At 41.7% G+C, this 26318-nt stretch overlaps 1 pseudogene; it reads left to right on the top strand.

The window, feature by feature from the left end:
- Positions 1-9228: 9228 nt before the first annotated feature.
- LOC121076193 lies at positions 9229-11978 on the top strand (annotated as a pseudogene).
- Positions 11979-26318: the final 14340 nt, after the last annotated feature.

Here is a 26318-nt window from a genome sequence, read left to right as displayed (position 1 = left end):
TGCTAGAAAAATAGGAAGCAAAGGCAAAATGTCAAGGTTTCACAGTGTGAGAAATGCTGTATTACAATACTTATTTGTTTCTGTGCTATTTTAATACAAGCAAATGAAGGAAAGAGCAAAACATTATATATGCAACCAAACACAAAAGCTGAATACAAACACAAGAATTTAACACAAACAAAAGTAACTGTAGTACAGTCTTCTAATTTCTGTCTAGAACAAAAACAAAGAAAAAAGTGAAAAATTTACAGAGATTAAACATTAAAATAAAAACTTCCATCTGTGCATAATATGGAAGAATATGTAAGGACAATATGTAAGATATGAAACACTGCTGCTTCTTCACCTTCAGCCATATTCATATTTCAGTTCTGCCCATCTGTAACTCCCTGCTATAACCTTTAATCTCATCAATAAAGCTTCATAATTCATAAAGATTCACAATGTGAATCACTCTTGATGCTTTCTTTTTACTATTGTGCCTACATTTCTTTAAGCCAATTTCAACTTTCCCATTTCTAATGGTTACTATTTCTTCCAGATAGTTCTTTGATCTTTAAAAATGTGCAATTTCCATTTTTTTAAATCAAAAACAGACACCAGAAGGTGCTCCAAGGTTCCATACAATAAGCAACATTTCTTTTGTACATTGCTGTCAATAAAAGAAGATGATGCCTTAGCATGTGATCACATGCTGTCTCTGTTATTGAACTATTTATTTTGCCTAAACAACATCTTTTTGTTGAGTAGCAGCACATGAATGGAACAAAAGCCAGCATCTGATCTCCTACAATACTGTGATGGAGCAACAGTGAGTTTGTAGGAGCCAAATTAGCTAGCACAAGTTCTTAGCCAAATTTGCTCATCACACTGAAAGCTGATCATACTGCCCCCACTGTGACATTAATGATCAGTACTGTCAGTATCTCTAGTCTTTTAAAATGCAAGTGAGCAAGCACATGCTCTCACTTTTTTTGTTTCAAGTAAGTTTTCTTAGCACTATGTATAATTCCTGAACATATAGAATAAAAAGCAAAGTCCCGAAATTATTTTGCTAGGGCAGATAGGCACAGGTATTTCTAGCTTAAAGTACAGACTGCAAATTCTGCAAGCTGAGAATTTTTCTTTGTGTATTGAACATAGCAATGATTAATACTGATTAATATAAACAATGGAAAAAAAATATTACTTTCAAAATATTTCTTGTAAAGTTTAAAACACATATAGATACATTTCATAGCCTTTCTTCGTCATTCCACTACATATTTTATTGAAAATAAGTAGTTGTTAGAAGTCATTATGATATATCTCCAACCCAGTCACTCTCTTTCTCATGCTACTTTAGCTTACCCTTTTAGCATGAAAACAATAAACTAACAAAACACTTTTAAAATGATTTCATAATAAAAGAATGCGAGCATGTAGCCTAAGGTAATTTCTGCATATAGGCATCCACTCTAAAAAACTGATCATATTTGGCTAAAAATACTTTTAGCATTATCTTTTGAATAATATATATTTGAAACATTGGATTTAATATTGTTCTAGATTTATCAAAATGTTAGTCACCTGCATTTGAAGAGTTAGAGATGTTATTCTCTATGAAATACAAACGCTTCAGTTTCTTACATGTTATTTGCCACCTTTAAGCATAGAAGTGTTTCTCACTGAAATCCATCTGGGGAAAAACATCACTCCATTAAGGTGTGTCCCACAATGCCCTCTGATTCTGCCTGTTATTCTCAGTTAACTACAGGTGATCTAATCACTTTCTTCTACTCCTTTAACGATATTTTTTTCTTCTATGTCTAACATTTCCCTTCTATTTCACAGATGCTGACTAATCTTTTCTCCAGTGAATGGAGAAACACATCCAGTCAAAGGAAAACAGATGTCCCAAAGTTTTTTGTTTGTTTGTTTGTTTGTTTGTTTGTTTTTCCAGGGGTGGAGGAAGTCCCAAAGTTTTTTGTTTGGTTGGTTGGTTTTTATTTTTGTTTTTCAGGCATGTGGGGAAGACACTTGCTCAAATACAAATGCAAATAAAAGTCTTTGCATGCTGAAGGTTGCCTATTTTTCCAACTGTATAAATTATTTTTTTTTCTGCACAAGCCTCACATCACCACCAATCAGTATTTTTCTGATTGTAGTAGAGCTCTCTGACCATGAGGGAATGGGAAAGCCAGAAAACAAAGCTGAGGACAAAACAACCTATTCTGAATTTCTGAATTCAAAGATTAAGAATTTCTGTCCTGCTATTTTCTTTCATACCTTATTTTTTTAGATGAGAGATTAATACTGTGGCCATGATGAAAAAGACTTCCATGTATATTCAGGTAAGACATAAGGAGGAAGCTTTCCAAACTCTACTAGAAATTTCTGATGGGGGGAAAAAAAAATGTTTTTTGTTTGTTTGTTTGTTTGTTTTTATCATGTTCAGAATGTACAAAATATCCATCATGGGGGAAATAAATTTCCTACTGCTTTCATCAGTCTCTTGAGATTAGCTTTGTGATTCAGTGCTGAGTTGCAAAACAAAGAACCAAGCACTCCCTGAACATAATGCATGTATGAGTCACCTGCAAAACTAAAAAAAAAAAGTGGAAGCAGATGACAACCTCAGCTGAACTGGAGCAGTGTTTGGGCCACTGCATTTCCTAAATCTCCTTCAAATATTCAAATTGTGAAACCAAGTATGTGTTCTATTTGTTATGATCTGTTAGGATTTTTGATGTTTTATTTTTATTGTTATTTCACAGATAAGAAGGAATTTCTAGCCACGTAGTCAAAAAAAAAAAAAATCACATCTTAAGCTTAATTTTCAATCTTATGGAAAAGTTGCAGCTGCTTACATAAATAACATGTTCAATTTTAGTTCAAGAAGTTCAAACGTGGGGGTGTAAATCCTACAGAAACTTTTAAATCACAAAGATGCGTCTTTCTAGGAATTTGGCTTTTACATTTCCTCTATAAAGCTCCTGGCAGCTCAGCTCCAGATTGGTTTGGGGTTTTAAAAGCCAGTATGTTCAGAGTAGTTTTGTAGACACACAGAACCTCGGCAAGCTTACTCTCCTTCCCCTGATCAAAACAAGCCAAATGCACTGTGTCTTGTCCGGTAAAGTTTTCAACAATTTCGAGGACATTTAAGCAAACTCTCTGGGCAACTAGTTCAGTTGTCCAAATACCCTAAGGGTGAAGAAGTATTCCCTAGTACCCAATTCAAATTTCCCATGTTTCGACTTGCACAGATCACCTCTCATCACTGTGCTCCTCTGAGAAGTATTTGCCTCCATTTTCTCTACACCTATGCCATACCATGTAGTAGTAGACAGCAACAAGATCTGTGAGACTTCCCTTCCTAAGGATGAAAAAAACCAGTCTCCCAGCCTCTCCTTGTCCTCCAGGTGTGTCAGACCACTAATCACCCTGGTGTTCTTGTGTTCTTCCACTGGACTCACTCCACTAGGCCATGTCTTTCCAGTACTGGGCAGTCCAAAAACTGGACACACTGTTCCAAGTGTGATCTCAGAAGGGGAATGATCCCCACCCTTTATCTGTCTGTTGTCCATGCTTGTGCCAGTGTAGCCCAAGATGCACTTGGCCTTCCTTGCAGCAAGGGTACACTGCTGACACACATCTAATTTTTTGTCCACCTAGCCCCTAATAGGAGCAGTTACGGATGTAACCTGACCATCATGAGAAAACAGACATAAAATGGCTGCTAAAAAACTGTCAGGTGAAAATGCCCTTCAGCCTGGGAACTTAGTCTGGGAACTAGGCCTAGAAATTTGGCCTTTGCTGCCTGGGAACTTGGCTTGGGAACCAGAGGCCTCTTTGAGGGGTGCAGGTGGTGCCTTTGAAGTGCAGCTGGACACCTCAAACAGGGAGGAGCCAGCAGCACATGCACACTGGTGTGTAGCTGGTGTGTCAGGGCCTGGGACCTCTGCACCAACTATTGTCAGTCTGCAAGATCACACACTTACCATGGTGTCCACTAGGCAGAGAGCTCACTCCAAAAAGATTGTGGCGACCCAGACAGAGGCCTGCCCAGAGACGTGGCTGTTCAGGCCTCTGGCTGTAGGGAGTGCCTGAGCCTGCCACTGCCAGGGGAGGGCAGTGGGGAGACCGCCTGTTCTCAGGCGGAAGGTCTGCTCACCGGTGGTGGCTGAGCTCAAGGAGGAGGTGGAAAGACTAAGGAGCATCAGGGTATGTAAGCAGGAGATTGATTGGTGGAGTAACTCCCTGGCGAGCCAGAGAGAAGGGCACTGGTGGGATGCCCCCTAGAGGGTGATGGAGCCCCTGCCCTGGCACTGTTGGGCAGATGGAAGAGACCAAAAAGACGAGGCGGGTTGGAAGTGAGCCCCAGTTCAGTGTCCCAGGCAACCCCCCTCCCTACCTACCTCGCTTCCCCAGGTGCCCCTCTGTAATAGGTTTGAGGCCCTGGATCTTGAAGGAGAGGTAGGCAAGGATTGTGGTCAAAGGCCCACCTATGAGGTCACATCTGAAGAAGCAGTCAACACCATGCCTCAAGACTGCCTCTGAAAAGAAGAAAAGAAAAGAAAAGAAACGAAAAGAAAAGAAAAGAAAAGAAAAGAAAAGAAAAGAAAAGAAAAGAAAAGAAAAGAAAAGAAAAGAAAAGAAAAGAAAAGAAAAGAAAAAAGAAAAGAAAAGAAAGAAAGAAAGAAAGAAAGAAAGAAAGAAAGAAAGAAAGAAAGAAAGGAAGAAAGAAAAAGAAAGAAAGAAAGAAAGAAAGAAAGAAAGAAAGAAAGAAAGAAAGAAAGAAAGAAAGAAAGAAAAAGAAAGGTAATTGTACTAGGAGATTCCCTTCTGAGAGGAACAAAGGGCCAGATGTGCAAAGTTGACCCTCATCATAGGGAAGTCTGCAGTCTACCTGGAGCCCGGATTAGGGATATCACTAGGACACTCCCCAGCCTGGTGTGCTCAACAGACTACTACCCACTACTGATCTTCTGGGCAGGTGGGGAGGAAGCTGCATTCCATAGTCTGAGGGGAATAAAGAAAGCTTTGGGATGGCTGGTGAAAGGGTCTGGGACACAAGTTATTTTCTCTTCCCTCCTTCCATTCTGGGATGATGACGTGGAACGGAAGAGAAGGATCTGGTCTAAATGCTTGGCTATGTGACTGGTGCTCCAGGCAAGGCTTTGGGTTCTTTGATAATGGCTGGTTTTATAAGACTTCAAGCCTGACAGTAATATGCAGGAAAGGTTTATCTCACAGGGGCAAAAGGGTTCTGAGAAAGCAATTAGCAGGATTAATTTGGAAAGCTTTAAACTAGATCCAAAGGGGGATGGGGTTGTAGCTGGGCTTGCACCAGTGGGGCAGTGCTCTAGCAGTGATGAAGACTGGGAGACCTCCCACCCCCCTAGGGTGAAATCGGCATGCTCAGCTTGCTCCCTGAAGTGCCTGTACACCAATGCACGGGGAACAAGCAGGAGAAGTTAGAAATCCATGTTTGGTCTGGAGATTATGATCTGGTGGCAATTACAGAGACATGGTGGGACGGCTCACATGACTGGAATGTGGTCATGGATGGGTATGTCCTGCTCAGGAAAGACAGGCCAGCAAGGTGAGGTGGTGGAGTTGCTCTTTACATGAGAGAACAACTACATTGTATTGAGTACTGTCCAGGGGTGGATGAGGAGTGAGTTGAGAGTCTGTGGGTGACAATTAAGTGACAGTCTGGCATGGGGAATTCTGTTGTGGGTGTCTGTTACCGGCCACCAGATCAGGATGAGGAAGTTGACAAGGCCTTCTACAGGCAGCTGATAGCAGCCTCGCAATCACAAGCCTTGATTATTGTGGGGGATTTCAACTACCCTGACATTTGCTGGAAGGCCTACTCAGCCAGCCATCCGCAGTCCAGGAGGTTCCTCCAGTGTACTGATGATCACTTCCTGGTGCAAATGGTGGATGTGCCAACTAGGAGAGGAGCGCTGCTGGATCTTGTCCTCACTAACAAGGAGGAGCTGGTTTAAGTGATGAAAGTTGAGGGCAGCCTTGCTTGCAGTGTCCATGAGATGGAGGAGTACAGGATCTCATGTGGCAGGAACAGAATACTGAGCAGAATCGCAACCCTGGACTTCAGTAGGGAGGACTTTGGCCTTTTCAAGCAATCACTAGGGGAAATCCCATGGGACAAGGTAATTGAAGGAAAAGGTTAGTTGGTTAGCATTCAAGGACTGCTTCTTCCGAGCTCAAGATCAGGGCATCCCAAAAGGTAGGAAGTCAAGAAAGAAAGAGAGCCGGGAGACCTGCATGGTTAAACAGGGAACTGCTGGGCAAACTCAAGTGGAAGAGGAGAGTCTACAGATCATGGAAGAAGGGGCTGGCCACTTGGGAGGAATATAATATTGTTGTCAGAGGAAGTAGGGAGGCAACTAGGAAAGCTGAGGCCTCCTTAGAATTAAACCTTGCAAGAGGGGTCAAGGACAATAGAAAAAACTTCTTCAAATACACTGCGGATAAAACTAACACCAGAGGCAATGTTGGCCCACTAATGAATGAGGTGGGTGCCCTGGTGACAGAAGATAAAGAGAAGGCAGAGTTACTGAATGCCTTCTTTGTCTTTGTCTATAATGCCGCACACCGTCTTGAGAACCCCCCTACCCCTGAGGCCCCAGAGGAAGTTGGATTAAATGAGGAGTTTGCCTTGGTTGATGAGGACTGGGTTAAGGACTGATTAAGCAAGCTGGACATAATAAGTTCATGGGTCCTGATGGGATGCACCTGCAAGTGCTGAGGGAGCTGGAAGAAGTCATTGCTAGGCCACTCTCCATCATCTTTGGTAAGTTGTGGGCATCGAGAGAGGTGCCTGAGGACTGGAGAAAAGCAAATGTCACTCCAGTCTTCAAAAAGGGCAAGAAGGAGGACCTGAGTAACTGTAGACCAGTCAGCCTCACCTCCATCCTTGGTAAGGTGATGGAACAACTTATCCTTGACGTTGTCTCTAGTCCTATCAAGGATAAAAGGGTCATTAGGGGCAGTCAACATGGTTTCACCAAGGGGAAGTCCTGCTTGACCAACCTGATAGCCTTTTATGAGGACATAACCAGGTGGACAGATGATGGAAAAGTAGTGGACATGGTCTATCTTGATTTCAATAAAGCCTTTGACACCATCTCCCACAGCATCCTCACAGCTAAACAGAGCAACTGTGGTCTGGACGATTGGGTAGTGAGGTGGACTGTGAACTGGCTGAAAGGAAGAAGCCAGAGGGTTGTGGCCAATGGGACAGAGTCTAGGGCCAACTGTATCCTGGGGTGCATCAAGCACGGCATCGCTAGTCGGTCGAGGGAAGTGATTGTCCTGCTCTACTCTGTGCTGGTGCAGCCTTACCTCGAGTACTGTGTGCAGTTCTGGGCACCACAGCACAAAAAGGATGTAAAACTGTTGGAGAGTGTCCAGAGGACGGCGACGAAGATGGTGAAGGGACTAGAGGGGAAGATGTATGAGGAGTGGCTGAGGTCACTTGGCCTGTTCAGCCTGGAGAAGAGGAGGCTGAGGGGAGACCTCATTGCGGTCTACAGTTTCCTCACGAGGGGGAGTGGAGGGGCAGGTACCAATCTATTCTCCTTAATCACCAGTGATAGGACCTGTGGGAATGGTGTCAAGCTGAGGCAGGGGAGGTTTAGGCTAGACATCAGGAAGAGGTTCTTCACCAAGAGGGTGGGCGCACACTGGAACAGTGTGTCGATCTGCTCAAGGGTAGGAAGGCTCTGCAGGAGGATCTATCCAGGCTGGACCGATGGGCTGAGGTCAACTGTATGAAGTTCAACAAGGCCAAGTGCCGGGTCCTGCGTCTGGGGCGCAACAACCCCAAGCAGTGCTACAGGCTGGGAGATGAGTGGTTAGAAAGCTGCCTGACCGAGAAGGACCTGGGAGTATTGGTTGATAGTCGGCTGAACATGAGCCAGCAGTGTGCTCAGGTGGCCAAGAAGGCCAACAGCATCCTGGCTTGTATAAGAAACAGTGTGGCCAGCAGGACTAGGGAAGTGATTGTCCCCCTGTACTTGGCTCTGGTGAGGCCGCACCTCGAATACTATGTTCAGTTTTGGGCCCCTCACTACAAGAAGGACATGGAGGTCCTCGAGTGTGTCCAGAGAAGGGCAACGAAGCTGGTGAGGGGTCTGGAGAACAAGTCTTACGAGGAGCTGCTGAGGGAGCTGGGGTTGTTTAGCCTGGAGAAGAGAAGGCTCAGGGGCGACCTTATCGCTCTCTATAGGTACCTTAAAGGAGGCTGTGGCGAGGTGGGCATTGGTCTGTTCTCCCATGTGCCTGGTGATAGAATGAAGGGGAATGGGCTCAAGTTGCACCAGGGGAGGTTTAGGTTGGATATTAGGAAAAACTTCTTTACCGAAAGGGGTGTTAGGCATTGGAATAGGCTGCCCAGGGAAGTGGTTGAGTCAAACATCCCTGGAGGTCTTTAGATGACGTTTAGATGTAGAGTTTAGTGATGTGGTTTAGTGGAGGACTTGTTAATGTTAGGTCAGAGGTTGGACTAGATGATCTTCGAGGTCTCTTCCAATCTAGATGATTCTGTGATTCTGTGAACATTTTTATAAATTTAAACTTGACTTGATCTATTCTGTATTCATCTTACAAATAAATTGTGTTTCTGTATTATGCTATATTTCTCTTCATTAATATAAATTGTTTTTAAGTTGGCTGGTTCACATTTAGGTGACTCTAGACATTTAGACACCGAAGTTAACGGAGAGACATCCAGCCCATCCAAAGGTGAAATTCTGGCTCATCATAGATGTCACCCATATGATAAGATGACCTGCACTTTGGAGGTATCTACTTCTTTCTATATAAAATAAATTCCAAATGGTTATTAGAAATGTGTATGTCTCTTTTCTCTTCACCTAATTTAGAGATGATTCTCAGCCTGTGACTGTTGAAGATGTGCCTGTACAGGTTCCCCAACCGAGCTCTTTTACTCTGGGGTCATTGTCATACCCAATCTTAAGCCTCATCTCATGTTTTAAGCCTCATCTTACTTGCAACTGTAGCTATTTCCAAGACCATAAGTCTGTTCTAAGCTACTAATCTATTAGTAGTGTGTGTGGGGGGGGGGGGGGTTGTTGTTTTTTGTCTGTTTGGTTGGTTGGTTGGTTTTGTTTTTCTGTTGTTGTTTTTGTTTGTTTGGTTGGGTTTTTTTTGGTTGGTTGGTTGGTTGGTTGGTTGTTTTTGCTGTTTTCTTTTAGGATGGGTCTTGTTGAGGAGATGAAGCCAGGAAACCAAACCATTGTCACTCATTTCTTACTTCTAGGGTTTGCCCTACATGGCAAGATGCAGCTCCTATTTTTCATAATGATTTCCATCACGTTCCTGTGCATCGTTATAGGTAACTCTTAATTGCAGAGATCACAACCATTGACTCTGTCCTACACAATTCCATGTACTACTTCCCAATGAATCTTGCCTTGACAGAAATCTACTACAGCTTGAGCACTGTGCCCAAGATGCTCTTGATTCTGCTGATGGAGAGAAAAATTACTTCCTTCACAGCCTGTGCCCTGCAACTCAATTGTGCTATACTTTTTGTCACTTGTGTTTCCTCTCAGGTGCAATGGCTTATGATCGGCAAGTGTCAATATGCCACCCTCTGCATTAGTTCACCATGATGAACAGGGATCTCTGCTTCAGGATGGCTGTTGGGTCTTGGCTTACTGGTGTACCTGTTGCTCTGGTCTTCACCATATGGTTGTTTACCTTACCCTTCTATGGGACAAACAACATTGATCGTTTCTTTTGTGATGTTTCTCCTATGTTGAAGCTGGTGTGTGCAGATACAGCCTTGTTTAAACTACTGATTTTTATTGCTACTGTCATGGTAGTGATGGTTCCCTTTTCACTGATAGTTATGTCTCACCTTCACATTATCCATGCCGTTCTACAGATAACCTCAGCTCTGGGCCAGAGGTGGGCCTTTTCCACCCGTGCAGCTCACCCATTGGTAGTAACTCTTTTCTACAGCACAGCTGGCATCATTCACCTACGACCTAAGTCCAGCCTCTCACCCAATATGAAGAAAATGGTTGCCCTCTCTTACACAGTTGTCACCCCCATGCTTAACCCCATAATCTACAGCTTGAGGAATCAGAAACTTAAGCAAAGACTGAGAAGATGCATTGACAAAAGGCTGCGTAGGAAGCAGCCAGCCATCTTTTCTCCGTCCAGGTGAGGCATTCTTTGTATCTGTGCAGGAAATAAGTGTTTCCCTAGGAAAAATTCTTAAGGAATTTTTAGTTAAGTTAAATGCCTTTCAAAAAGATCTGTGCTATTTTAGCAATACTTTACTGTTAAATCCATTCAATATCAAGCCTTTTTTACTCAGCATATCAAAATAAATTATTGTGACTGTACCTCTGGTCTTGTAAACAACTAAGTAAACCTGACTAAGAATAGGAATATTCAAAAAAGTGGATATCTTCATTATAAAGTTATAATCATCCCCCATCATTATAACTTATGTCCATAAACTTGAAAAGCCACTACCTTAAAAAAAGTTTTCCTCCTCAATCAAAGGAAAAGTGATAGCCTGGAAATTTTTCCCATTAAAAAAATAAAAGGGGGAGTTGAAATAAGTTGAAAAACAAGTTAGTACCTTATGATTGCAAGACAGAAACTGTCTCCTGGAATTCTCCTTCCCACTGATTGGAGAGACTGGGTTCAAGTCTAGACTTGATTTGATTTTCTTTCTCTCAGAACAAAGTTCTCTTTTGCAACTAGCAAGTAACTTGCCCTGTTTAAAACAGAAATGATAAACTGAAACATTGCCAGCTATCTGCAGTAGCTTTGTTTTAATTATTTCCCTTTTCATGTAGGCTGAAAGAAAGTTACGTGAGGGGATTGTTTAACTCATTGAACTTGATACTTTCTGTCTGAATCTTGTTCTGGCTTGCCAGAAGGAGTGTTCATTAAAGTGAAATATGGTTTGTGCTTTTATTTTCTCTCTGCTTATTTCTAAGTTCAACACAAATTCTGCTTATATCTGAGCAGCATAGTCTCCTTCAATTTGTGTGATTAGTACCTAATTTACATCTACTTCTCTTTGACCAGAAGTAGCAATTTTCCCTAGAGCCATCCAGCTTTTTCCATCACAGAATGGTCTGTTCATCTAACCATCCAAATTTAGGCTTTCCGCATTTCTCTTCCCACAGAAGTGTCTTACCCTCAGTTTATTTTGTGGCAGAAACCCCATATATATCTGTCTATGCACATAGCAATTCAGCTTGAGACACAGTCTAAAAAGCTTGGTTTTCCCATCACTCATAATGAGTTGCTCTTTTTCTTTTCTTTTTTTAAAGCAGTAAGGCAGGTTGAGGAAGTGTGAACAAAAAGGAATAGTTCATCATCTACTCGAAGCCAAGCCCCAACAGGCAAGGCAGTCCTTCTCCCTTAACTGCAATCACAGAGAACACAGCTGCACAGCACAATGCCACCCACATAGTCTCTTTTCAGCTCCCCTTCTTTCCACACCGTTGAATTATAAGTAAACAGTACTTTATTCATTGATTATATTACAATTTAATGCTTAAAATTTCTACTGTATGGAAAAAGACAAGGAAGGAAATCAATAATGCATGACAGAATTAATTGTCTTGGGATTGGGGAATGTGTCTGAACTGTTCATTCCTCTTTTCCTATTGCATTTAATTACTTATATGATGACCATGACTAGAAATGTCCTCACCACTGTTCTGGTTTTGTTATGCTCTCATTCACTGGGAATCTTGACTTAGTTCTTGAAGGCCTGCTCTAGTTCTCCACCATCCTGCCCAAGACCATAGCTGCCTTGATCACTGGAGACATCCCATTGAATTTTCCCCTCAGTTCAGGCAAGGCAAGTCCTTTAAGTCCTATATTCATCCTCAGGTCAGAGAAAAAACATAGGAAGAACAAAATATTTCAACCCTCCTGAAAATACCAGGAAAATCTCTAATTTCAACTAGCAGTAATACAAGCTCATGAAAGTTCCCTTGTGTGGGCTACAATTATAGCCATGCTAGAGTAAGCAGCTTGGCAATGACCTTAAGGGGTTATCTAGTCTATTCACCTGCTCATTTTTGTGTTTCCTGACAAGTCAGATCATTCCCCATTTTAATTTGGGCTATGATCACTTGCTGTCACTCATCCTGAAACAAAATGTTATGGCTTGTTCATATCCATTTAATGTTTTAAAATTAACCTTTTATTTAAAATATACATATCGGCCCAAATCTAAAAGAAAAAAAATATGTTTGGAAATTAAAAATATTAAAAAATAATGAACATCAATATCTCTCTTGAACTTTAATCCATTAATTTTGTTGCCCAGAATGATTTTCTAAAACTTACCAGAATCTTACAAATATTCCCTATGCTTGTATAATTATATTTTTCATTTGTTTAAAGAAAAATGTCTCTGTGTACATGACACGTTTGTATTCTTAATACTTTATCTGGCTAAATATCAACTGAATTTTCTTCTGCCTTTTTCTCTATTTATACAAATGTCTATTTGCCTGCCTGTCTACCTATTAAACATTTTTTTCCATCATATTGATATTTGTACTACCTAATATTTGTCTGTTTAATTCTTGTGCGTGTATCATCACTAATTCCCATCTCTAATCTTCTCTCTGTCATATTAGGGTGTTCATATCTATGTATTGATTCATGTGTCCTTCTGTCTAGCAATGCAGACAGAGTTCATTTTGTTCATATATCTTACAATCAATGTTGTAAAATAGTATTCCATTTTGATAATTCTATAGTAATCATGAGTTTGGCACAGAAATATATTTTTTCAATCCCAACTGAGTATGCAGAACAGCACTGGAGGGAATTGGAGCTGTTACAGGCTTTGCAATGCAGTGTTGTTTCTGCTATGGAAGGAGATGTCAACAGGGACATCCCTGATAACATCATGTCTTCTGAGAGATACAGCTGAAGGCACACAGTCCACAAGATGCTTGACCACAAATATGTTTAGGTTAATTTTGACAGTGTCAGCCGCTGCTGGAAATGGACATTTATTAAGTTCATTTGGAACCTATTAATTTAATGTCATTAGGCTTAAATATAAAACAAGAAATGCACTGTTGTGTCATGTGCCTATTGAAAACCTCAAGTCTAGAAAAACTCTTTCTCAAATATGATTTCTCCTATTAGCTCTCTAATGATGGTACAGAAAATTGAGGGGGAGGGGGGGGGGGGCGGGGGGGGGGACACTTATTATTTGCTTGGTTTAATAAGCCATTAGGTAATATTTACAGAGTGTGAAGGGCAAACACAGGAGTAAAGTTTCCTGAAGTTTTAATAGGGCCTTCTGAGGCTATTAGAGATAGAGCTGTTGCAGGAGATCCAAATGGCCCTCTGGGGAGGAGCTGATTAGAGCAGAAAAACAGAGCATGGTTACAGGCAAAGAAAGGAAGGAAAAAATGCTTTCATGAAGCAGCCCCTGTGAGGTGTCCTGTCAAAGAAAGGAGCAAGGATGCTCAACTTTTGCAGCCCTTGCCTGCCTGAGGTTTCTTTCTGATCAGCATGGAGCATGAAGAGGAGGTTGCCTCTGCACTGCCAGGATCCGGGAGGGTGCAGAGGCAGCACAGTAAAGGTGTCTGAGCAAAGATCTCTTCCTGCTTGCCCTGCTGCTGCAGGAAAAAGTAGCCAAGGGTCTGTGAAAGGGACAGACCTCCCTGTCACAGTATGGCCCAATGATGCTCCTCTTCAACTACAATCACTGTGACTCCTGTCCCATATCTCCTACACCCACACAGCTGGTATCCGTCTGGTCTACACGTCACTGCTATCCCAGCTGTGGGACTACCCTCCTCCCCTATGCTCCCCAGCCTCGAACACTGATGCTCAGTCCTGAAACAGAGCCCTCAGACTCAGTTTTCCTGATACACCTCTAGCCTAACCTGCAGGCCCCCAGCAGTCCAGCCTCATAGAGATGGTAGCCAGCTTCTCCGCATAGAGCTTTGCCTGCCCCAGGCCAATTTCCCACCCCACCAGACCCCATTATTTCAGTGGTGCTTTGTAGACTGCCCCTGCAACCCCTAAACTTCCACTTGCCCCCTAAACTTCCACTTGAGTTCCACTCCACTAGAGAGTGTTGTTTTCAGAGCAAAATGCATACATGTTATGATGTGGGTGCTCAAAAACTGCAGTTCCAGGCTTCTGTCACTGTCTAAAAGTAATGTCTGCCCACAATGTCTTTGGGCCTGGATTCCCAAATCTTAGGGATGTATGCATCAAATAACCTCTGAAACAAGTGAAATCTGATCTATTTCACCACAGAATGACAGGGGAGGTTCAGGTTGGATATCAGGAAAAGATTCTTCACCAAGAGGGCAGTTGGGCAATGGAACAGGCTTCCCAGGGCAGTGGTCATGGCACAGAGCCTGCCAGAGTTCAATAAATATTTGGACAATGCTCTCAGACATGTGATCTGATTTTTTTTAATGGTCCTTTGGGGACCCAGGTGTTGGACTCAATAATTCTTGTGGATCCCTTCCAACTCTGATATTCTATGATTCTATAAAGGCACAGCTTGCAAATCATAAACAGAAAAAAGGATGGAGTATTTCAAGTTAGGCTGATTTTTAACTCATCTTTTGCAGACAGTAAATATGTCTTAGCTGAGAAAGCTCAGAAACTGCAGACAGTTCAGAAAAGACATCTCAGACCAGTATTAAATCTCTGGTGGGAGGTTTAATAGGAAGGAAGGAAGGAAGGAGGGAAGGAAGGAAGGAAGGAAGGAAGGAAGGAAGGAAGGAAGGAGGGAGGGAGGGAGGGAGGGAGGAAGGAAGAATGAAAGAACGAAAGAAAGAGAGAGAAGGAGAGAGAAGAAAGAGAGAAGAAAGAAAGAAAGAAAAAGAAAAAGAAAGAAAGAAATAAAGAAAGAAATAAAGAAAGAAAGAAAGAAAGAAAAAGAAAGAAAGAAAGAGAGAGAGAGAAGGAAAAAGGAAGAAAGGAAGAAAGGAACAAAGAAACAAAGAAAGAGAAAGAAAGTAATAAAGGAAGAGAAAGAAAGAAAGAAAGAGAAAGAGAGAGAAGGAAAGAAAGGAAGAAAGGAAGAAAGGAAGAGAAAGAAAGGAAGAAAGCAAGGAAGAAAGGAAGGAAGGAAGGAAGGAAGGAAGGAAGGAAGGAAGGAAGGAAGGAAGAAAGAAAGAAAGAAAGAAAGAAAGAAAGGAAGGAAGGAAGGAAGAAAGAAAAAGAAAAGCAGAGTTGACAAAATACAACCAGTGGTAGTGTTGCAGTCCGGGAATTGTATCCTGGGGACTCATAAAAGACAGCTGTGGTCACCTGCAGGCACATATAAATCCTAAGATCATAAAACAGCCCAGGTTGAAAAGCACCTCAGAAGGTTCATCATCAGGTCTAACCTTTCATGGGAAAAGGGAGCCTAGAAGTGATTATCTAGCACCTTGTCAAATTGCATATTGAAAATCTCCAGTGACAGGGATTCTACCACCTCCCTGTGGTTGTTCCAGTAATGATTGTTCTCACTGTAAAAAATTTCTTTCATATCAAGACAAAACCTCTCCCAGTGCAGCTTGTGCAGCACTGTTGTTCTCTTGTCTTCTGTTATGTGGCTCCTTGTGAAGAGAGAGCTTTCATCCTCTTTGTAGCCTTCCTTTAAGTACTGGAATACTATGATGAGGTCCTCCCTAAGCCTTCTCTTCTCCAGGGTGAAAAGACCTAACTCAGAATCACAGAACTCCTTCAGTCTTTATTTATAGGGCAGGTTTTCCAGCCCTCTGATCATCTTCATGGTCCTCGTTTGGATCTTCTTCAGTCTGTCTGCATCTTTTCTGAACTGTGGGAACCAGAACTAGATGCAGTACTCCCAGTGCAGCCTGACAATTGCTGAGTGGAATGATCGCATTTCTGTCTCTGCTAGCAATGCCTCTTTGGATGCAGCCCAGGATCTAATTTGCCTTTGCTGCTGGAGCAGCACGCTGCTGACTCATACTCAGTTTGTTGTCCATCAGGACCCCCAGGTCCCTTTCAGAAAAGGTGTACGGGGCTCTTTGGTCATGTTATCCCAGGTGCAGGATCTTGCACGTCTTTGTTAAAATTCTTACAATGTTTGGTGTCTGATATCTGAATATCCTCCAGGAACACTTCTCCATCGGCTTCTAGACAGATAGCTTACCCCAAGGACAGTATTCCTGCCTTGTTAATGAACATGCTAGGCCAAGCAGACAGGACACTGTTTTCTAGAATCATCTAACTCATACTGTTAGCAATTCCCTTGGGACCATCTTCTTCAGGAAACAGGAAAACCTGGTCTCTGACTACTCATCTGATATCTTCATCCTGATTGCAAAGGCTTGGACTGCTCCAAAATCCTCACCAGCCCACCTAAGACATATCATTATGGATATTTTTCTAAAACTTCTCCTTGACATCAATTATCTTTCTTCATTTCTTCTTTTCTTCTTCTTCTTCTTCTTTTTTTTTTTTTTAATTTCCTTATTTAGAAAGTTTCACAATGTCCAGATTTCAGCAGGAAACAACCTTCTCCTCCCCAATAAAAAAGAATTCTTAAGATGTAGATTTCAAATTTCCAGCACATACAGTAAAATTACAGCTTTCTATTTCATCAGTTCTATTCATATTTCTTAACTTAAATAGGAGTATCGATTCAGATTGCATGACCATTAAATTCCACAATAAATATTTCAGTTAAACAATTTCTGATTTTGCTGTCTATTTATACCTTGATTAGTACTTTTGTCTCTGTTGTCAGAGGAAAACATTTCAGAAAAGTGAGAAAGAAATATGTCACATTCATAGGATATTAGCTTCTCTCCCATCTAAAATCCAAATTGTATCTTCCCAGGTTAAAGCTTTGTTAGAAAAATAGTACTATTCTGGCATCTATAATTATTCCCAAAACAACACATGGTTGAAGGGTGAGATAAGCAGAAGGAATGGGATTCTAGAGACAATGTACAGCATATATTGGATTATATGAAAGAAATTTTAGCAAATGAAATGAGGATGTTATTATTAGAGAAGATTATTTCAGATTTCTACTTAAGGATGGGATGAATCACACCTTAGATGTGAGAATGTCTTTGTATAAAGGGAGTCTTTGTATTTGCACTTATTTGCACTGGAGAACTCCAGGGTTAGTTATGCCCTTCTGCCGAAGCTGTGTTTACCACCATTTGCATAAGGCTGCCTAGTGTAGATGAAAGTGCAGTAGCTCCTATGCCTTCTCCATGAGATTGACTCTGCCCTTTATCTTCTGTGGAATGAATAACAACAGTTCTGAAGGTCCCTGCACACTTATGAGGTTTTATCATAGCAGAAGAAGCTAACATGAGATGAACCAAGATGTTGTCACGGTTATTTCAGTAAACTGCAAAATTCACAGAGGTCTGCTTACAGAAGCTGCTACTGCAGGTGATGCCAGATTCTGAATTTCAGCATCCACCATCTACCCTTGCAATGCAGATAAGAGACATTCTGCACCAGCTTGCTTGGAAACCACATTTCTCTCTCTGTTTCAGTCCACAAACGCAATAAAAGTACATTTGAAAAGTATCTGAGCAGATTTTGCATCTTCACATGCCTACATGCAACATCATTCTGTTTGTAGAACCTGCCTCTTCTACACACCATCCTAGCACAAGCTTAGGAAACAGAAACGGAAATTAAAGAACATTTAAATGTCTCAGGACTGAAGGCAGGTTAAGGCAGGCCTCACTCAGTGTTAAGGCAGATTGGTTTGCGCTGAGGAATTCAGATACACGCAAAAGCAAAGCTATCTAAATTAACGAAAAAGATCTAACAGTGAGCTGTGTTTCAGACAGCAATGGGAACCAACATGCAAACTTGAAAAACAGTGCCATAGTTGGTATTTCACAAAAAGCTACAAGAAACTATTGAATAAATACAAGCTTGAGCAGCAGTAAGGGCACGGCTTGTCTGTTCCAGAGGGAACTAGTTGCAAAGAGATGGACAAGTTGAATCCTGTATATGTACCCAAAGGTTTGGTATTTAATCTAGACAGTTGTGTATTGTTTCACTAAAGCTAATGAGCAGCAACAATAAAATAGGAAACTACTTTGAGGATTCATTACACTCACTTCCAGGTCTAAAATCAATGTGAAAATCAGGGCTTTCGGATATTTTTGCACACGATTCTGTCTGCAGTTGCTTGTCAGTTCTTATAAGCTACCTGAAAGTTACAATGGGATCAATCTTTCTTGAGGCATGTCTATTGCTTACCAAGAGAATGAGAGGGGAAGTCTAGTTGACTAACTCAGAAGGTTTATTTAATTTGGTAGGGATATCTGTGGCATAGGTGTCTGTATCTGGCCCTTAGCTCCCTTTTTTTTGGACTAGGTAAAGTCAGTACAGAGAGCACAACCTGGTATTAGATTCATCTCCTCCTAGAGAAGACATAATTTAGTCATCTAATTTCATCCTAAAAGTACCTTTTTCTGGCTGTTGTATATTAAGGGAACCAAAAGCTGAAACGTGTCTTACTGATATTGGATTAATTTACTGCATTCTTAGACATAAAAACTGGATATGCAAGCTCTGAGCTAGTTATCCTAGTTTCCTTTACAGTCAGTAGTTATGAAGAGTAGTTTGATATGAAGAGCAAACTAGTACTTTTCCAGAGAAGACTCTTCATCACCACTAGTCATAAAGGGAGCCAGGGAATGAGCTCGGGGTCTGAACTTCTACGTATAAAACTAGGTCATATGAACCCTATTTTCAGTCACCCTTTTGTCAACACTGGAAAACAATTCATTCAATCATCTTATACCACTTTACTTATATAATCACATGCAGGAGAGGTGTTTGTGGCATTCCACTGACTTCTGAGGAGCCTTTGCATTCCTGGCATAGGTACAGCTCTTCTTGCTTAGTTGGCTAACCATAGTAGAAAAGGTGGCCATCTCTGGCCACACACCTGTAGTGTGCAGCTTCCTCCTGATCCCCAAGTAATTGGTGAAGGGACAGTGGCACTACTGATGGGTTTGAATGTTCCCTTCTTGGCAAAGCCTATTTTTTTCCATGACCTTCAAGTTAACCCAATCTATTGTGGTGAGAACAGACATAGACCTTTAATTTTCAGGTTCCTTTCTATCTGAAAGAATAGAGTCACTAAATAGAGTCACAGGTACAAATGTCTTTATCATTTTTGTCCCCGGGGAAGTATTGCCAAGGTGCTGAAGGTGCCTCCTCAGGAAGTGGTACCCAACACCTGGACAGGTAGAGCAGGCTAGCTCTCACCCACACTGCCACAAGTTCCTTCTGGCATGGGCAGGTAGAGTACAGGAGAAGCACTCAGACATCCATGACATGTTCACAAGGCAGGGAAAAATGACCTGTGCCTTATGAGGGATCTACGTGCTTTCAGAGCAGTAGGTGTAGTCCAGCTAGGCATCCCAACAGCACCTAAAGGACACCATATCTCTACATTCAGGCAGCTGAATCCTGTCCTTCATACACACATCACATAGCATTTGGCCCAGGTCATCTTTTGTGTCATACAACACATTTTTAATTCTTGCAGCTTTTGACTTCTAAGTAATTGATATAATTTAAAAAACATGACAAAGATGTTTTCAGTTTAATCAAAATTGTTTAGTTTTAAATAAACTTGTTTAGTTTTACATTTTTTTGTAATAAACTTACTTCAGTTTAACCAAAAACATATATGTATTCAAACCACCACTCAGCTCCACTTGTGACTAGGCAAATCATCACATCAATGACCATATGCTTGTTGAAGAAATTACCTCCAATAGTTTATATTTTTATAGTCCAGTGCCCGCCATTGTCACCATGTAGATCACCAGCAAGAGAAGGAAGAGAGGAGCCTGAAGGGAAATTACCAAATCCCAGGAGCATGAATCCTGTAAAGTTGGTTTGATTTTGTTTTCCTGTAACTGATACCATGCTGAAGCTTGGGTAAAGCAAATATTGAAATGCAATGTAAAAATTTAAAAACTGTTTTCCATGCAGATATGTAAAAATACACCATTCAAATCAATCCTTGGATCCAATCTCTATATCCTAGTAGCATATTTAAAATTCCAACTCTTGAAATGTTTTGGCAATGTGAAAAAAAAATCCAAATAATCTTTCCTCAGTTTCAGTAATAGTTGATAAGCCTCAGGGACATGACTGTTTTCTTTTCTCTGAGAAATATGGATGAATACATGTTATTTTTTATCTCTGTGTTCTGGCTTATTTCACTGTCTTGTAGGAACAAACCCCAAGTCCTATTTTCTGTGCTCTGGATATGCTTTTATGTACTTATGGTCCTTTGCAGATAACCCAGCTATGCTAATACAGGGCAAGTTATTACAAACTACTTACATCTGACCTGTGGTTTTAGCTTGAAGTCACATCACCAGTTTCCCAAACAGCCAATCTTCACACAAGCTTTCTTAAATTCTGAAACTTGAGTGACCCAGTTGGTTTCCCAGGGTAGGGAAATAATAAGCTTAGGAAAGGACTGTCTCATATTACATATATGGAATTTATTCAGTTTTCTCAATGCCTCATCATTTACAAATTACTGTGTCTTACAGATAAAGATGCAACTGGCATAATAAAATCATGACTTTTAATAAAATCATGGCCTCAGGGGGCCTGTGATGAGTGGTGTACTTCAGGGGTCTGTCCTTGGACCGGTACTGTTTAATATCTTTATTAATGACATAGACAGTGGGATCAAGCGTGCAGCCTCAGCAAATTTGCACATGACACCAAGCTGAGTGGTGTAGTTGCTACAATAGAAGGAAGGGATGCCATCCAACGTGACATGGACAAGCTAGAGAATTGTCCCACATGAACCTAATGAGGTTCAACAAGTCCAAGTGCAAGGTGCTGCACATGAGCTGCGGCAATCCCAAACGTGAGTACAGACTGGGAGAAGAACTCATTGAGAGCAGCCCTGCAGAGAAGGACTTGGGGGTTATGGTGGATGAAAAGCTCAACATGAGCCAGCAGTGTGTGCCTGCAGCCCAGAAGGGCATCTGCGTCCTGGGCTGCATCAAAAGAGGAGTGGGCAGCAGGTCGAGGGGGGTGATTGTGCCCCTCTGCTCTGCCCTTCTGAGGCCCCACTTGGAGCACTGCGTCCAGGTCTGGGGCCCCCAGCACAAGAAGCTTGTGGATCTGTTAGAATAGGCCCAGAGGAGGGCCACAAAGATGATCAAGGGGCTGGAGCCCCTCTCCTACGAAGAAAGGCTGAGAGAGGTGGGGCAGTTCAGCCTGCACAACAGAAGGCTCTGGGGTGACCTCATGGCAAACTTTCAGTACTTGAAGGGGTCTTATAAAAAAGATGGAGAGGGACTCTTAGCTCAATAAAATAGTGACAGGACAAGGGGGAATGGTTTTTAACTAAAAGAGAGGAGATTTAGATTAGAGATTAGGAGGAAGTTTCTCACTCAGAGGGTGGTGAGGCACTGGCACAGGTTGCCCATAGAGGTTGTGGATGCCCCATCCCTGGAGGTGTTCGAGACCAGGTTAGCAACCTCTTCTAGTGGGTGGCATCCCTGCCTAAGGCAGGGGGGTTGGAACTAGATGATTTTTGAGGTCCCTTCCAACCCAGGCCATTCTATGATTCTATGATTCTGTGATCTCTTCTTGTCAGCCTGCTTGTCTTTTTTTTTTTTTTTTTTCATTTGATACAGCTGAAACTCAGTTCAGAATAAGATGAAACTCAATTTATAGTGGATAGACCAGTTCTTTACTAATGTTATGTTATAGATTACTCTTAGTTCTTATATCTGTGGTGTAGATGTCTATATCCAAGATAGTTGTCTGGTCTTCCTCAATTGCAAATGAAGAAAGTGAGAAAAAATTGTTTGAAAGTCGTTCATCTGATCTATTTTATATGTCTGGCTTATATGTCTGGGTAATATATATCATCAGAGTTCCTAATTCAAGAACTCAGTGACATCTATCTGTCACATAAACAGGTCAAATTAACCAGGCCCGGAAATGTCTGTATCACTTAATTTACTGTAATGTCTATCCAGAAAGCTAATTAATATTTATACATCTGTCACAAAAACTCTGCATGACCCTAAGTGCCCGCTACCGCAGTCAGGTCAAGGCAGGGCAGGCACCCCAGCCTGTGGTGTCAGCTGCTGGAGCGAGTGAGGATGTCTCAGCAGCAGTCACTGGTGGGACTTGTGTGTGTGTGTGTGTGCAAGTGGAATTGGTGCCATCTGCTGGAGCACGTGGGGATCCTAACATCAGGAATTGGTGGGGCCAGAGCTCTCCGGATCTGAAAGGGTCCTACAGACTTTGAGCCTGGAGTGCCAGTTGCTGGGAGGGAACAGTGTGAGTGGACTGGCTGCCAGCAACTGGAGCCAGACAACGGGCACCTTTGCCCTATGGTGCCTGCTGCTAGAGTGACCGAGGTCTTAGCATCAGTAGTTGGAGTGAATGTGAATCTTTTACTCCCAGCCATGGGGCGGGAGTGGTGTTTGTTCCCAAAGCAGCTACTCAGGACACTGGTATAAGCACAGACTCCTCACTAGTGGCTGGAAAAGGGCCGCAGGTCACAGCCCGTGTGCCTGCTGCCTGCTGCTGCTGGCAGACTGAGTGTCTGTATCTTCCCCAACCTGGTATGCGTGGGGTATGTGTGTGTATTCACTAGCAAACTTTAAGCTGGACCAGCCAGCAAGTAGGGGGGGGGCCTTGCGTCTGGGTAGGGGGTCTGTACTGGTACACTCAGGGGGACTCAGGGACATGGTGTGCCTGAGGGACAGCTGTGTGAGCGTGTGCATCTGCAGCAAACTTCAAGCTGGACTGGCCATCGAGAAGGTGACCTGTGAAGGGGGTAAAGGGGCCCAGGAGTATGGGCAGGGCTGCTGAGTGGACAGAGGGGCCGTGCCAGGTACTCAAAGGATCTGCAAATGCACGTGTGCTTGTGAACTTGGAGAGTGCTCCGTGTGTGCCTTCACCAGTGAACTTCTATCTCTACCAGCCAGAGGGGGAAGGGTCTTGACTCTTGGTGTCTACATTTACAAGAGTCCTGTGTGTCGTTGTAGGCAGCCCTTGACTAGGGCAGCCATTCTGGCCTGTCATGTCAGTGTCCTGTGTCTATCTGGTGTTTCTGTGTGGATCTGGGACACAACATTCAGCTTTGCTACCAGCTGAACCTGAAAAGGGGAAAGTGGCAGCCACATCCCCCAGCCTGGGCAGAGAGCTCAGGGTGTCCGGGCACCAGGGTGGGCATCAGGGCTGGGCGGAAAAAGTCCTGGGACAGAACAACTGGTGGAGTTGGCCATCTTCAAATTGCTCTATATCTCCCTTAACAAACTTATTGCTTCTGTGCATTTAAGATTAAAAAATAATAACTTTCATTAATTTAAACTGTCCTTCATCTGCTGCAATACCAAGGGAGATGTTTTGTCTTCTGAGTATACTTGGTAATGAATCCAGAGAGGAGTTGCGATCTCAGAAAGCAGTATAAGATAAAATGTAGTTCAAAACAGCGAAACCTCACTGTCCCTTCAGGATGCTACATGAAACTGTTTACAGACTTGAAGTGTTGCCCAAAAGGCAGAAGAAGGTATCCCAGTATCTGAACTCACGAACAAAGGCGTCATATCAGAAGCTCTAGATGGCTTCTCATGAAAATTGAGGTATATGGGTATTTTCTGGACTTTTTGGTAACAAAAACTGTCAAAAAATTGTATTAATATAGATGGCTCAAGAAAAAATAATTTGTTTTTAAAGGGCAGAATAGCATGCATCTAAAAACTCTAGATATTTGTAATGCATACAATGTCTGAGCCATATTTATTATATATATATTATTAAATATTTTTGTATTACATATTATTTAAGACTGACTGAGATGTAAGAGAGATATTACTTCCAAAGGATGAACAAAAAGAACATCTGAGAGTTCTCTTTCCTATTCATAGATTATAAGGGAAATTTAAATGGTTTTCTCAGCTGCTGTTTTGTCATACAGATGTTTGCAGAAATAACACAAGAGTTTTTCTTGATCATACAGTAAAATGCCTTGTAAGAAGACAGATTTTTTGCTCTGAAAAAGAATATTTTTTAAAGAAACAAAGTAGTTGCACAATTTGGAAATGGGAGGTGCTACCCATAGCAGAGGACAATCAGGTTACAGAGTACTTCAGTAAGCTGAACCTACCGAAGTCCATGGGACTGGATGCAGTGGAGGGTGCTGAGGGAAGTGGCTGATGTCATTACCAGATTACTATTTGTCGTCTTTGACAGGTCAAGGTCATTGGGGGAGTTTCCCAGTGACAGAAAAAAAATAATAAAAAAAAATGTGTCCATCTTCAAGTAAGCCAAGAAGCCAAGAAGGAAGATCTGAGGAATGTCAGTTTCACCTCAGGCCCAAGGGAAGAATATGAAGCAAATCTTCCTGGGAGCCATGTCCAAGAAAATGAAGGGAAAGAAGGGATTTGTTAATGCACAGATTTACAAAAAATAAGTCATGCCTGACCATCACACTGAGATGACTGGCTCAGAGTGGGTGTGATAGTGATGAGATGACTGACTACAGGGGAAAGTGGTGGATGTCATTTAATGACTTCAACAATTCTTGACACTATAGCCTTGTAGCCAAATTGGGAAGATACAAACTGGATGAAAAAACTAATTGGTGAGTGAAAAAAAAAAAAAAAACTGTTTGGACCATCAAGCTTTCACAGGTACATTCAACAATATGAGTCTAGGTGGTAGCTGGCTCTAAGAGGCATTCTTCATGGACTGATACTGAGACTAATGTTTCTTCACATCTCCGTCAGTGACTGGGAAGATGTGATGGAGGAGAACATCCTCGCAAGTTTCCAGATGCCAGCAATTTGGGAATAGGGGAAAAGGTCCATACACAGGAATGTCATGAAGATAAATGCCAAGTCATGGCCCTGGCACAAATGATGAATCGGATTGGCACTGACAGTCTGGGGAGTAGTTCTGCAGAAAGGGATGTGTGCATCCTGGCGTATGGCAAACTGAACGTCAGCCAGCAGGGTATCCCTGCAGTGGAGAGGAATAACCACCTAGCCACCTGTGTTAGCAAGAGCCAGCCAGCTGGCCAAGGGAAGCACCCATTCCCCTCTGCTTTGCATGTGTGAGGCCACCTGTGGAGAAAGATGTCCCATTTTGGAGTCCCTCAGTACATGAAAGAGATGGATAATTTGAAGAGAGTTCAAAATAGGGCCACTAAAATGATCAGAGGGAACACAGGTCAAGATGGTAACATCCTGAAAGGGATTGTGTTGTATAAGAATGCAGATTTATAACTCCAGTTTACTGTGAAGAAACATAAGAAGGTCAAACAGTGCTGATGATCAAAGTGCATGTCAGAGGGTGCCTTAAGTTCAAGCTGTCAGGTAGGATCTTTCTCAGCTAATATTGCTTTCTGCAGTTCCTGTAGCTGCTCCTTTCTGTGCTAATAAATAGAGAACAATAAGCACTCCCAGATAGGGACACCAATGAAAATAACTGGACTCAATGAAAAATACAGTATAGGTTTCTGACTTGCTATTGTAGCTGGTATAAACAGAAAAGGTACTTCAAATGTTTATCTTGAATATGGTTATCTACATTTCAGTTAGCTAAATAAGGACTGATAGATTGCAGATTAACTGAAAGAGGAAAGTTTCTTAGAATACTGAATTCATAAACAACTGATAGTAGAGCTGAATAAAGAGCAATATAGATTTAAAAAAAAAAAAAAGGTTAGCAGGTCATTGTTTTATATTTTAGCAGTGACGAGACCAAAAGTATGCATTCTGTCCATTCTTCAAGCTATCAAAAGTATGGCTGTACCATCAACAATTTTATTGTCCTTTATTTATTTGAAATTTAGTTATGCATATATATGTATATATGTGTGAAAATAAGGGAAAATATTTTTTCCAAAAGTAAAGCAGAGAATTTAGATTTCAGTTCAGTAGGAAATAAACTCACATTTCACAAACAGAAAATAAAATACATGAACTACTGATGAAAACAAGTTTGAGAAATACTGGTTGAATTAATGTAGATGTGGCAATATTTTAGCTTAATTAAAAGGAAAGTAGGAAAACAGTAAAGAAAATCGTAGCTCTTCTGCACTTAAGCACACTGTTTTTCTTATTACCTTACTTTTATAATATTTTACTTTTTTTAGTGTGCTTCTCAAAATGTTATATGCCCATCTATATTTGTTCATCCCACTTAGTTTATGGAACAGATTTCAGACACACTCACTATTTATCTTCATCCCTATAAAGATTTTTCTTCTTCATGTCTTTCTTATTGGCTGATACAGGCTGGGTTGTTCT

The sequence above is a fragment of the Cygnus olor genome, chromosome 11 (assembly GCF_009769625.2).
Source record: "Cygnus olor isolate bCygOlo1 chromosome 11, bCygOlo1.pri.v2, whole genome shotgun sequence".
NCBI classification, from domain to species: domain Eukaryota; kingdom Metazoa; phylum Chordata; class Aves; order Anseriformes; family Anatidae; genus Cygnus; species Cygnus olor.
The sequence above is the reverse complement of the archived record's forward strand: the minus strand, read 5'-3'. Positions and strand labels throughout refer to the sequence as shown.